The sequence below is a fragment of the Marmota monax genome, unplaced genomic scaffold (assembly GCF_021218885.2).
Source record: "Marmota monax isolate L192 unplaced genomic scaffold, Marmota_monax_Labrador192_F-V1.1 WCK01_AAM20220418_F8-fsc00046, whole genome shotgun sequence".
In the NCBI taxonomy this organism is placed as follows: Eukaryota; Metazoa; Chordata; class Mammalia; order Rodentia; family Sciuridae; genus Marmota; species Marmota monax.
This window is the reverse complement of record NW_026692486.1, coordinates 12124299-12136493: the sequence shown is the minus strand read 5'-3', so window position 1 is coordinate 12136493 and position 12195 is coordinate 12124299.

The following is a 12195-nucleotide window of genomic DNA, read 5'->3' as shown; positions in this document are numbered from 1 at the left end:
CTCCCATTGCTTCAACCTCTGTGTTTATTTGAAGGCAATCTACTTTAAAAAGACATTAATATTCTTAGAATTATTATTCGAATAATTGCTTTTACTCCTCTCAGAACACACATTTTTTCTCATTTCCCTTCAACACAGACAGCTTTTCACTCAGATATAAACTTCCCATTATTATTCCCCACCCCCCAAAAATGAAGAATAGGAATTATACACTTTTCACTAAGGAATAATTAATTTGTCTCAAGTATTAGAACAGAGAATTGTAGAGTGACTTTGAATGGTAGTCTCTGAGGAGTAGCATTGTTTGTTCTCTCCAGTCTTTAATGAGCTTTAGTAAATGGCCAGGAAAAATTACCTTCTTTCTGTAATATGAGAGAGGCGAAGAATGAAGGAAGCTATAGAATCCCTAAGAGAAAAGGGAACGCGCGCACACACACACACACACACACACACACACCCTTCCTTCACAACAGCACTCAGTTGCTCAGGAGAACACAGTTCTCCTTTAGACTTATTTGAGGACAAGAGATCTGGTTACTAAGTGCATTAAAACAGAAGCATGTCCCTAATTTGTATTGATTATTGTTATCGTTACCACTGTTGAATCTGCTGGGGAAACCATCCATCCTATAATTCCATGGGGCTAGATATTCGTTACACCCGCCATGTTAAATTTCTTTCCTTGTCCATGACTAGAAGAGAATTAGGACTGGAGCTTTAACAGAAATTAGCTGCCAGGGAGCTGCCCCTCCCCCTCAGGTCACTGAACTCCATTAAAAAAAAAAAAAAAAAAAGCCCCAGATTGAAAAGGTCCTACCCTAAAGGAGCTCACTACAGCCAAATGATTTTAACAAAGAGCCAGATTCTTTTGACCAGGTTGCCATAGGCCACTGGGCTTGCACAGGAGGCTGCCTTGCTGCCTCCTCCAGACATGGAAATCATTTTAGTCCTAAAGTTCTTCAGGTCAAGGGAAGGTCTCACATTCACTTAATGCTGTTCTGGAAAGGTAGACTGCTCAGAAGACTGCCAAAACCAAAGAAGGGAAAGCCCACTCTGTCTTTCACCCACCTCAACCCTGTGCTGGGCTTTAGGGGCCCCTGAGACAGTGTCTCTCTTCCTTGCCTGAGTTCTGAACCAATTGAAATATGCCATAAAGGATAAGGCAGAAAGGCTCCAAAGATCAGCCTCAGATGGAAGAAGTCTCATGTGACTTCTATCTATGGGCAAGAAGATTCAAAGTACCAATCAACATAACTGGACTTCCCAGTAGTGGTCTCAGCAGGGGCCAGGGCAAAGTGTGGCACCCCAGTGGCTCACTCTCAGGAAAGAGGAGAGGAATGACAGAGCTCCATTTTCTTTTCTCAGGTTTTTACATCCCTGTTTCCAACATGGAGAGATTTCCACTATGAGGTCAGTCCAGTTCTGTGCTTGTCTGTCTTTCCTGGATTGTGTATGTAGAATTTGTTGTTTTTTTTTTTCTTTTTTGTCTCCTCACAAGTAGTTACTGATCTTAAGCTTTATTAAAAATAGAAGGACTCACATAAAAATAAATAAATAATATATAAAGGTATTGTGTCCAACTACAACTAAAAAATAAAAATGTTAATAAAAAAATAGCAGGACTCCAAGCGGACATTTTGTCAAACCTTATAAACTGGTTCCCACTAAAATTGTAATGACTGATAAAGACAAGCCCATGTGAATTTCAGTTCCACTTCTTACTGGTTTTGTTCCCTTGAGCAATTTCCTTAATCCTTTGAGTCACAGATTTTTCATCTGTAAAATGGGGTTATTGCTGTTCCTGGTGAACTTTGTAGGTCAACATGTTGGTCTTTCTGTTCATGCTCAGATGCAAGAAGATAACATTAGTTTCTAGTTATATAATGCTTAAGTTTATGAAATGCTTTAATGTACATATTACACAAAGGTAATATGAGGATTGTTTGATTCTCATATTACTTGTCTCCAAACAGGAGTTATCTTTTGTTTTACAGACGAAGAAACACAAACATAAGAGAATATAAGTGACTTGCACAAGGTCAGTTAACCAGGAATTGATAGAATTAAGGTGTAAATGTGAGTTCTCTACTTCCAAATCTACTTATTGATACCTTTTGTAACACTAAAAATTTAGAAACTCTATCCCGCAGAGGAGGCAAACTGGCGGCCTGGGGCTTAATCCAGCCACCAGATGTGTTTTGTTTAGTTGACAGAGTTTCTTAAAATTTTGAATTCTTTTTGCTAACATTTAAAAATCAAGATATTACTTGTAAATATTTGGATTTACAGATTTTTTTCAAAGCCAAAAGGTCTGGAACCTGCCTGCCCATGTGGCTCACCATCAACTACTTCTAAGGCCTTGAGAAAGCTACTTCTTTGCCCTCCCTTATGTGTAAATGAGAAGGTGACAGTACCTGCTACCAAGAGTGTTTGAGAATTGCATGAAATAAAACATTCAACACATTTAGAACAGCCCCTGGCCTGCAAATAGATCTCAATCAACCTTATGTGTTATTTTTATTCTGCCTACTACCGTCTGCCAGCAAAATGGAGACTGAGGATTTTTCTAGAGACCTGCAAATACACTTAAAGAGTCCCAAAATGGAAGTATTGTAGTCTGATGTACAAAGCAAAATCTTGTTCTTATGCAGAAAGTATGGCTTAACCCACCATTAATGACTGAGCAACTCCAGCTGAGGTTCTGAAGAAAAGATTTATCATGTCTTGCATTTATGATATTTAAAGCAAATGAAAGAAAACCTAACTCAAGGTGGCATGTTGCATGGCTTTGCTAGGAAGGAAGGATAGAAGAAAGATAGGGAAGAAAAGAGGAGGGTATTTGCTTGTTTTTTCTTAACCTAAAGAAAGAAGTGGGGAAGGAGAAAAGGGAAGGAAAGTGGAAGAAAAGAAAGGCCTAGAAGGTTGTTCTGAATATCAGGGAAGATGACTTACTGGTACTGCCAGAATACTTTAGATACGCTATGCCCTCTGGTAGCAACTTGTATTTTGCTTTGTTTTGTTTTCAAAAACTTCAAAGTTTCTCCAGGCTTCATCCTCAATTAGAACAAATGTCAGTAACATGCTTGAAGAAAATTTGTTTAGAGATGTGTGTATGGTTGAAAATTGCACATTACACATGCCCCATGCATGATTTTCCACTAAATTTTTAACGATGAGCGGAGGTACATGGTTCCAGATAGACGAGTGAATCTGAATGTATATATCTGGTGCTTTGCACGTTGACATAAACACAGCTGCTTTTATACATTTGAGAACATTTGTGTTTATTTGAATGTGTGATGGGGAGGTCATCAAAATGAACACATTCATTGTGTTTATTTGAATCTCACATCGCTCATAAGAATACATGCCGTGTTTGAACATGTAGTCAAACACCAGCTTCTCTAAAAGGCAAATCAAACCCCAAAAGGCAATTCAGTGCAAAACCCCACTAATGCTGCATTAGAGGTAAAATTCCATTCATGTGAAAGCCAGAGAATTTAGAGTTAAAGGTTTTCAACAGCAATTTTACTTTTACTAGCTTGAGAGAAATACACAATTTCTTTCCATTACTTTATCATAATACATAGCATTTGTATTTAGTAATACAAGAAGAAAAGAAAGTAAAAAAAAAAAAAATAAAACCAACCTTAGTACTAAAGTACTAAAGCTGTTTGCAAGGAACTGAGGAATGAATGACATGCTATTATAGCATCAATAACATGAAGAGCACGTACATCTTGTTCCTTAGTATCAGGAGGATGCTCTGGCAGTGTTGGAAGTTAAGGATCTTCCATCAGCAGGACTTGGGTTTGTGGGGGTGTGAGATGGTTATGGGGATGGGGACAATTTGAATGCATGTATGCATGTTGCAATATCACTTCTACAAGTACAAGGATATTCTCATCCACACAGATACACCCACACAGAGACACACACACACACACACACACACACACGCCAAGTAGGTACTGATGTGGCCCAAAAGTACTTACAAATAAGAGGCTAGTGCCAAGCAGAAGCCCATGATACACCATCTTTTGGATACTGCAAGAGGTAAAGCAGCATTACAATTCAACTCCGAGACTTTCAAGCAAAAAACCCGCTACATATGTGCAAGAGTGGTTAAGAATATGCCCCTCTCTCAACTGTTGCTCTCATTAAAGGCTACAGGAGTTTTTAAAATTCTTCCTCCTTCACATGCTGCAATTTAGATAGAGTATTTAGGTTGTCATGAACTGAAGCATCTGCCATTAGGATCTTCAGTATTCAATTCACAAAGCTCATTACCTATGGTTTTCTTTGGAAAAAAAATATGAAAAGCAAATAAATAAACAGAAGGGAGGAAAGGGGAACACAGAGCAGCAAGATGAGGTTCCCCTGGAAATTAAATAGCAGATGCAGGCGATTGAACAACAAGCAAAAGTGTGTGTTTCTATTTGGCTTATGAGAGCTGACAAGATTACAGCCGATGGTGGTTTGGCTGGAGAGTAGGAATTTCATTGTACGGTATTAATTAAAGCCGGAGGGAGTGGGATACCAGGAGCAGGAGGTGAGTCTGTGTTTCCACAGAGCCACAGAACACTAGGGTTTGGCCACCAGGCAAGACTTCAAATAAGTGAAAATCTTTCAAAATAAAAGACTAAAAAAATCTGTAAAGGCCTATCTTGTTGTCATAATAGAACATGCTTAGAATAACATAAGGTCTCCACTGGTTCCCCATTAGGAAAACAACAAAACTCAAAACTGCTTAACGTGTTAAGTTAGATAAGATCCAGAATTGATTGAGACCAGAATCAACATCTATTCCTCTTTTCCCTTTTCATCTATTGTAGCCGTGCCTATGTTTCTCTACTTTTCTACCTAAAATATTATTACTCCATTGCAGGGTATTGTTCCATTCCTTTTAACACTTTTTAAAAATATGTTTCAGAAAAGACTAATGGAAAAGCGGAGAAGGAAGTTACATTTGAATCAAGCAGTTTTTTGAGTTTTATATAGAAAATGAGCAAACCTCCCATTTGATAAAGTCCCAAATGTACTCTACATAGACAAAAGGATTGTTTTCCCTGACTTTGGAGTGATATCTTGTTATGCTAATGGATTTTGACAGCTATCCTAAGACCCTCCAAACCTTTACAATCTTCAGACCTGGGGAAGCTCAACTCTGCCATTTTAAACCTTAGTGTCTCCTAATCGGAAACATGCAAGTTTGACTCCCAGGAAGTGACATGGACCAAGGTAAGAGAAACTTGTGTCGATTTGAGTGAAACAGGAAGTTAAAAGGCTGTATGTTAATATGATCTCATTCTCGTTTTTTAAAAATATAGTGTGGGGCTGGGGATGTGGCTCAAGCGGTAGCGCGCTTGCCTGGCATGAGCGGGGTGCTGGGTTCGATCCTCGGCACCACATAAAAATAAAAGATTTGTGTCCACCGAAAACTAAAAAATAAATATTAAAATAAATAAATAAATAAAAATTAAATTAAAAATATAGTGTGTGTGTGTGTGTCTGTCTATCAAAAAGCTCAAAAAGGTTATAGGTCAAGGCATCAATGATGGTCCTTTGGTTCTTCCTTTTCATTAACTATATTTATCTCTTCTTCTATAATATAATTTGAATTACATTTATACTATGAAAAATATCTTTCAAGTATTTTTCAAATATGGAAATTTTGAAAAATTGACATAATGCCAATCAGTTTCACCTTTGACAATAATTCACTCAAGGACATATAGCTCACTAATTCTAGAGTTCTTGAAAGGCATGTAAAAAATAAATCTTCTTGAGATCAGTACCATTTTGATTCCTATTCACAGATAAAATAAGTAAAGTTACCTCCTCAGTTTCTTATGACGATAAGTGAACAAGGTCCTTCTGCAGATATTAAATTCCTACTCTCCAGCCAAACCACCATCGGCTGTAATCTTGTCAGCTCTCATAAGCCAAACAGAATATAATATTATATTCTTTCCAAAAGATCTGGATAACTGTCCCTGTTAAAGTTGTGCCCATCAACCCTTGAGACAGGTATTTCCGTCAGTCTCCATGTTAAAGCTAAGGAGGCAACAGCTCCACAATAGGGAACTATTTGTCTGTGGCTGGAATGCTGAATTTAACCAGAGCTTGGATTTTAGGCCTAGAGCTCATCCCTTGCTTAAATCTTGCAGGTAAGATACCTGAGCATTTCATAGGTGGCCACTGAGTAGAGAGTCAGGATGGCATGTGATTAACTCCCACCCCATCCCATTCTCTAGAGCCAGAATGAGAGGATTGGAATCTGGTGTCACTGCTTACTTACTGGATGAACTTGCAGGCTAATTTCACTTTCTTAGCCTCAGTTTTTTTATCTGCAAAGTGCAGATAATGATGGGTCTATCTCGCAGGGTGGCTTGAGGTTTAAAGGTTTACTATACGTTTAACACAACAGCTCCTAGCCCCTGTTGAATATTACATAGCCCTTGGCTATTTTATTCATTTTTTAATATTTATTTTTTTTTGTTGTACTTGGACACAATACCTTAATTTTACTTTATTTATTTTTATGCAGTGCTGAGGATCGAACCCAGAGCCTTGCACTTGCTAGGCGAGCGCTGTACCGCTGAGCCACAACTCCAGCCCACTATTTTATTTTTATTATTAACAACATAAAGGGCAATTTGCTTTACTTCTCTTAAGTAAAAATAATTTATTAATAAATAAAAATTAAAATATATTATTCAATTATTGTTATAAACTATGGCCTCACATTGAGGATGAGGCCTGGCCTCTATTAAAAATGGAGACTGACTAAATTATTTAAAGGGTATTGAAGACACAAAGCACCAATGGAGACAGTCTCATTGAATTATTTAGAATGATCAAAAGAACGTTGAACAGAATAAATTTCTCACTTAGCAAAGTAATATACTTTAATACCCATAGTCATGAGCTACCCAAATCACCTTAAATATGGTGTAGCATCTTAGAACACACTGATAAATGATTCCTGACTAATATAGAAATTGGACTAATTGGATATGTGGATTGCTGCAAAAACAGGAATACTAAGTTTATTAATTAAATGTAGGTTAATGGATCTCATTTGGGTTTCAAGGGGCTAAAAAAAAAAATCAGCCATTTGGGTAAAATCTTGCTCTGACCAACAACGTATACAATGTAGCCAGACACTGTATATACGTGGACAACTAACACTCTCCCTCTTGCTCACCTTCTCTGGCCTGAACCTGAAATAGGTTCTTTGCTGCCCGCTGAGCTTCTAGACCCAAAGATAATGTATTGGACAAAGTGAGCCAGTTCCCAACTGGGCCCAAAAAAACAAACTTGCTTTGTGTCTCTGGTCCCTTGCTGCTGTCTTCCATGCAATGGCTCAGCCTTTTCTAGTATCATAACCATGAGTTCCAAAATAAGAGCCTGGGCGCTGAAGGATGTGAGAGAACAAACCTTCCAGCCCATGGCAGTTAGAAGCTACTGAGAGCTAGTCACTTAGAGATGATCTACCTTCCACATGGTCCAGCCCAGCATTCCAGATTTCTATGGTGTTGGAGACCAAAATCCTAGCTAGTCATCATGAAGTGTAACGCCCCTTCCATTCTCCGTTTCTTCTCATTCTCTCTCTCTCATCAAGGTAAATTTGGGTGTTGATCTGGAAGGACTTCAGGATTCTTAGGTCCCTGGAAATGTCATAGTACAATCCACTCTCACCTCAATATTAAATAATAATCTCTGGCCCTTTAGGGGACTTCCCAGAGGCAATAGATGATAGCCCAAAGACTTGACTGGGACCTGGTTGGTAGGCCATTGTAGTAGACACCTGGGTGCTAGTGTTGAGCCCTGATTCCATGGGTGGCTTTATTCAGTGTGAGCTTGTAGTATGGTTTGGAGGCAAGTTTCCCAAAGAGGTGTTTGTGGTGGGATTTTGCTTTTGTTATCCATTCTGTGAATCAAACGAGAAAAGTCTCCCATCAAGTTACCCATCTTGTCTGACAAAAGTACCCTGGGCCCAGGTTCATGCCTGGCTAGCACCTATCAGGATTAGAGGGGGACCTCTTTGAAAGTCCGTGTCATTATGTAAAACCAATGTAGTTTTTTAAAAATTACAAAATTTCTTTTCTATTCAAAATGCAATAGCTTTATTGAGTTCCATGGAAACGATATAGTCTTACAATACAGATCATATACTAAGAATGTCAGTAAAAGTTTTGAAACTGCTTTCATCAAGCACATCTGAATGTATTTGAGAACTATATGTCTGTTGATTTTAATTATTTTCATGACTTGCTGTTGTTTTGGGGGGTGAAGATGGGAACCCATGCTGTTCTCTTCTGGCCAGCCTCATTCTGCCCTGCTCCTTCCTCTGTTTACTGCCATATTGAAGGCAGGACCACTTCATTTCCTTCAAGGCAGCATTCAGTGAGAACCTCTCCATTTTCCATTGTGCATGGGGCCAGGTTCTCCACTGTGGACTTCACAATCAGGGTTGAAGATCCCCTCTCTGCTGGCTAGAAAACAAGGGAGTACAACACCCAAAGAAGCCCTGTTGTAGGCATTTTTTTGGAAGAATCCACAGCCAGGGCAATACCAAATTTGGATGGCTCTTCTATCAGCCCTGTCACTGGTGGTTCTGGGCAGTTCCTTCCCTGTATTTTTCCTTCAAATCTCTTCGCTGTAGCTGAGCTGAAGGTAGGCCCCATCATTGGAAAGACAGGAAAGCAGAAACTGCCGAGAAGTGGCTCTTCACCATTTCAGGGGCTCCATGACTGTTCACATCCAACCTGTCCATCTCCCCATCCTTGGGAACCCCCAGGATGACAGAATATAAAGGCAAGAGTTGTCAGAGTATAAAAGCAAGAGCTGTTCACATTTTCCCCAGAAATCGATCTCTAAGGTGGGCAAACAGAGCACCTCAGACCCTCACTCCCCAGAAATGAAAGCAATCCAGTGTCACTAGTTTACCATAGAGTATTGCTATTAAAAATAAAAAAAAACAAAACTCATCTCAGGTTGCCTGCCCAACCTCTGTCTCCCCTCAATCTTTTGTTATTTGACTGGCAGATGCAGGCATCCTGAGAAAGTATGTTTCAGAAAGTTTGAAAATCCAATTTGAGCTACTGTTGTTAAATGATGGCAACTTCTTTCTAACCACTGAATTGGAACTCATTAACAGGGCAGCATTAAGGAGTCACTGCCGCATTTGAAATTCATTTCTAGGGGGAGTCTGAGAACCATCAGGGACTTTCTCATGGGGTCATTGAAGTCACTACCTTCAGAAAACAAAGTGTTTTATACAACCACCTCAAGGTCCCTGCCTGCTTTCTTTTTAGGTATTTAGCAGAGGATTATATAAGGTCCAATAACTCAATTAATTAAGAGTAAAATGAAGATGGCGACTTCATATTTCTTTGGTCAGTGAAAATTTTAACATTCTCATAACCCTTTTTATCCTCTCCGCTCTTTGTGAATGCTAATAGAAAAATCCTTTTAAAATGGTATTTTGTTAGCAGGGGATATGCCGACAACTCCGCAGTATCTTCCCACAGATCACTGCTCACATCATTCAGATGTTGAAAATTTTAAATGAAATCAATACTGGCCTATTCACATCAACAGCACTATCCCTGGCAATGTAAAAATATATAGAGAAATTGCAACCCAAGCGACTTACCCAGCGCTCTTTTCATTACAGGTCGTCAATTAAATTATTTCTACAATATTGTATCCGTCCACAAAATGTTACGCAATATTCATGCACATTACTTCGGCTATACAGAATCCCTGTAAAATAAATGAGGGCGGACAAGAGACCTAGTAAAATAGAAAGGCATTTACAATAAGTCCAGTCACTCAGCTGCCAAAACTGCCCCCATGATGATACCTTTGTTATCACTTAAGAAACAGCAAAGTCTTCATCCTCATGGCTCCAAATTATTCCATACTATAGGAAGGAATATTCTCAGAGGTTTCTTCCGACAGTTCACAAGGCAGGTTTGAAGAACTTTGCCTGGGAGCTCAAGAGTCAGCCCCTTTTACGATGACCACGCTGAAGGGTTCTGCCTTCAGAGAAGCTGGATGTGTTTCTCCTTCCCTGGATTCAGTAGCAGCAGCTGCATTGAGAACAAGGAGCCCATTACCAGTCAAGTCCTCTGGTCTTCATTGATGACACCCCAGGAGGTTCTGCAGCTCCAATTGCCCCCAGCGCTAAGCAGAGGAAGCCAGCGGACTGTGCCGGCCCGCCAGAATCAGTGATCCAGCCAAGATGCATCTCGGCAGGAGGATAAACTGATTGAATCAATAATTTCAATCACTGCCTATCTCTGATAGGAACCAGGGAGGACAGAGGAGAGTGGGGGTAGGGAAACCCCAGTAGCAGAGAGACAGGGACTAAGCCCAGCCTGAGAAGAAACAAAGAAACACCACTCTAAGGAGATGAAGGTTAGGGAGAAGAAAAACAGCCCAAGTTTACTAAGTACCCAGGATTTGTCCTCACTCAAGAAAGCCAACCTGCAAGCAATCTGTCACCTGACAGCCACCTCCTCCTCTTATAGAGCACAGAATTTTCAGCCTTTGGGTCTGAGGATGGTTATTACAATGGAGAAGTAACCAGGAAGCCTGCTTCTGCTTGGATTAGGTGTACACTGGCCCCAAGGCCCAGGTTGGAAGTTCAAGTTGGCAGTTACTCAGCTATGTGGCCATAGCTGTCTGTCAGTGTGTCAAGCAACATGGGTGGTTTTTAAGGCCATTTTCTTAAAGAAAGAACTGAATTGATCCTCCTGGGACTAGCACTGGAAGGTTCTGCAGGCCAGAGTCACACCCTGCTTGCTTCCAATCACTGTACCTCCAACAGGTCTGATACTTTTAGCAATGGAACCCAGGCACAGGTTCTGAGAGTAGCTGAGCTGCCTCCCTTCAGGAGACTGGCCGTCTCTCATTGGGTGCTTTCCATGGAGAAGCTCACTCAATCCTCTTTGGAACCTCAAGAGGCCTTATTATTTGTGTCCATCATACAGATGAGGCAAGTGAGGTACAGAGGAGGTAAGTACTGCACAGGGTCACTGAAACAGCTTCTAGAGGAGTCATCCTAGAAATCCAGGTCTATGTGGCCCCAAGTTAGAGTTTTTAGCAGCCACATTTCCTGCCTCTTCCCTTTTCTGCTCCGTAATGCAGTCATACAAGAATTATGGTTCTTCTTTTGAAGGTAACTTTCAACAACCACAAGAAATCTAGTAGAGGCCTTAAACAAGCTTATTGCAGGCACAAAAGGAAACAGGGCTTTTGGGGACATCCTTTATCACTATACATCTGCTCTGTCTCCCATTCCCTATGCCCCAGACCCTCAGTGTCATCCATGACTTGGCTGACAGGACATCTGCTGACAATCTTCTTCCTACTCACCACCTGCACCTAGACCCCAGGGCAAAGATGTTAGTTCTAGGTCCTAATCCTTCTGGGTTTGTCCCCTGCCATGAAGCTATCAAGCTAAGGATGCCACGGGGTGCTGGGTTCAGGCATAGGCCTTTGACAGTGTGCCTCATGCCTTCATTCACTTAAACATTTTGGAAGACAATGCTTAATCCAAAATTGTAGGTCAGAATTTCCAGGCTTCAGGATAGGTCATTTGATGGAGACTTGGGAGAGAAATAAGCCTGCTACATCCAACATCATTCCAGTCAATGAAAGAGTGCCTTAGTCCTTCCAGGCTGCTATAAAAATTAATACAAACAGGTGGCTTATAAATCACAGGATTTTTTTCTCACAGTTCTGGTGGGTGAGAAGTCTAGATCAAATCACCTGCAGATTAGGCATCTGGCAAAGACCACTTCTGGCTGTGTCCTTACATGGAGAAAAAGGAAAGGCAGCTCTCTAGGACCTGTTTTATAAGGGCATTAATCATGCACAAGGGCTCTACTGATGACCTAATCACCTCCCAAAGCCCCGCCTTCTGCCACCTTCACATTGAAGGCAGGCTTTCAACATGTAAATTTGGGAGAAACACAAACATTTAGATCATTGCAAAGGACTACACCAGTCACTCACAGGATTCACACCACCCCAACCCAGGGGCTTCTCAGGACACATTGCAACATTGAATCACATCAAGAAAAGAAAGCTTTAGTAGTGAAAGTCATTGGTGGTTTGAGCAGTGCAGAACAGAAGGAACAGATGAAGTGGGAGGTAGCCTGGCTATTTCTAAATTGC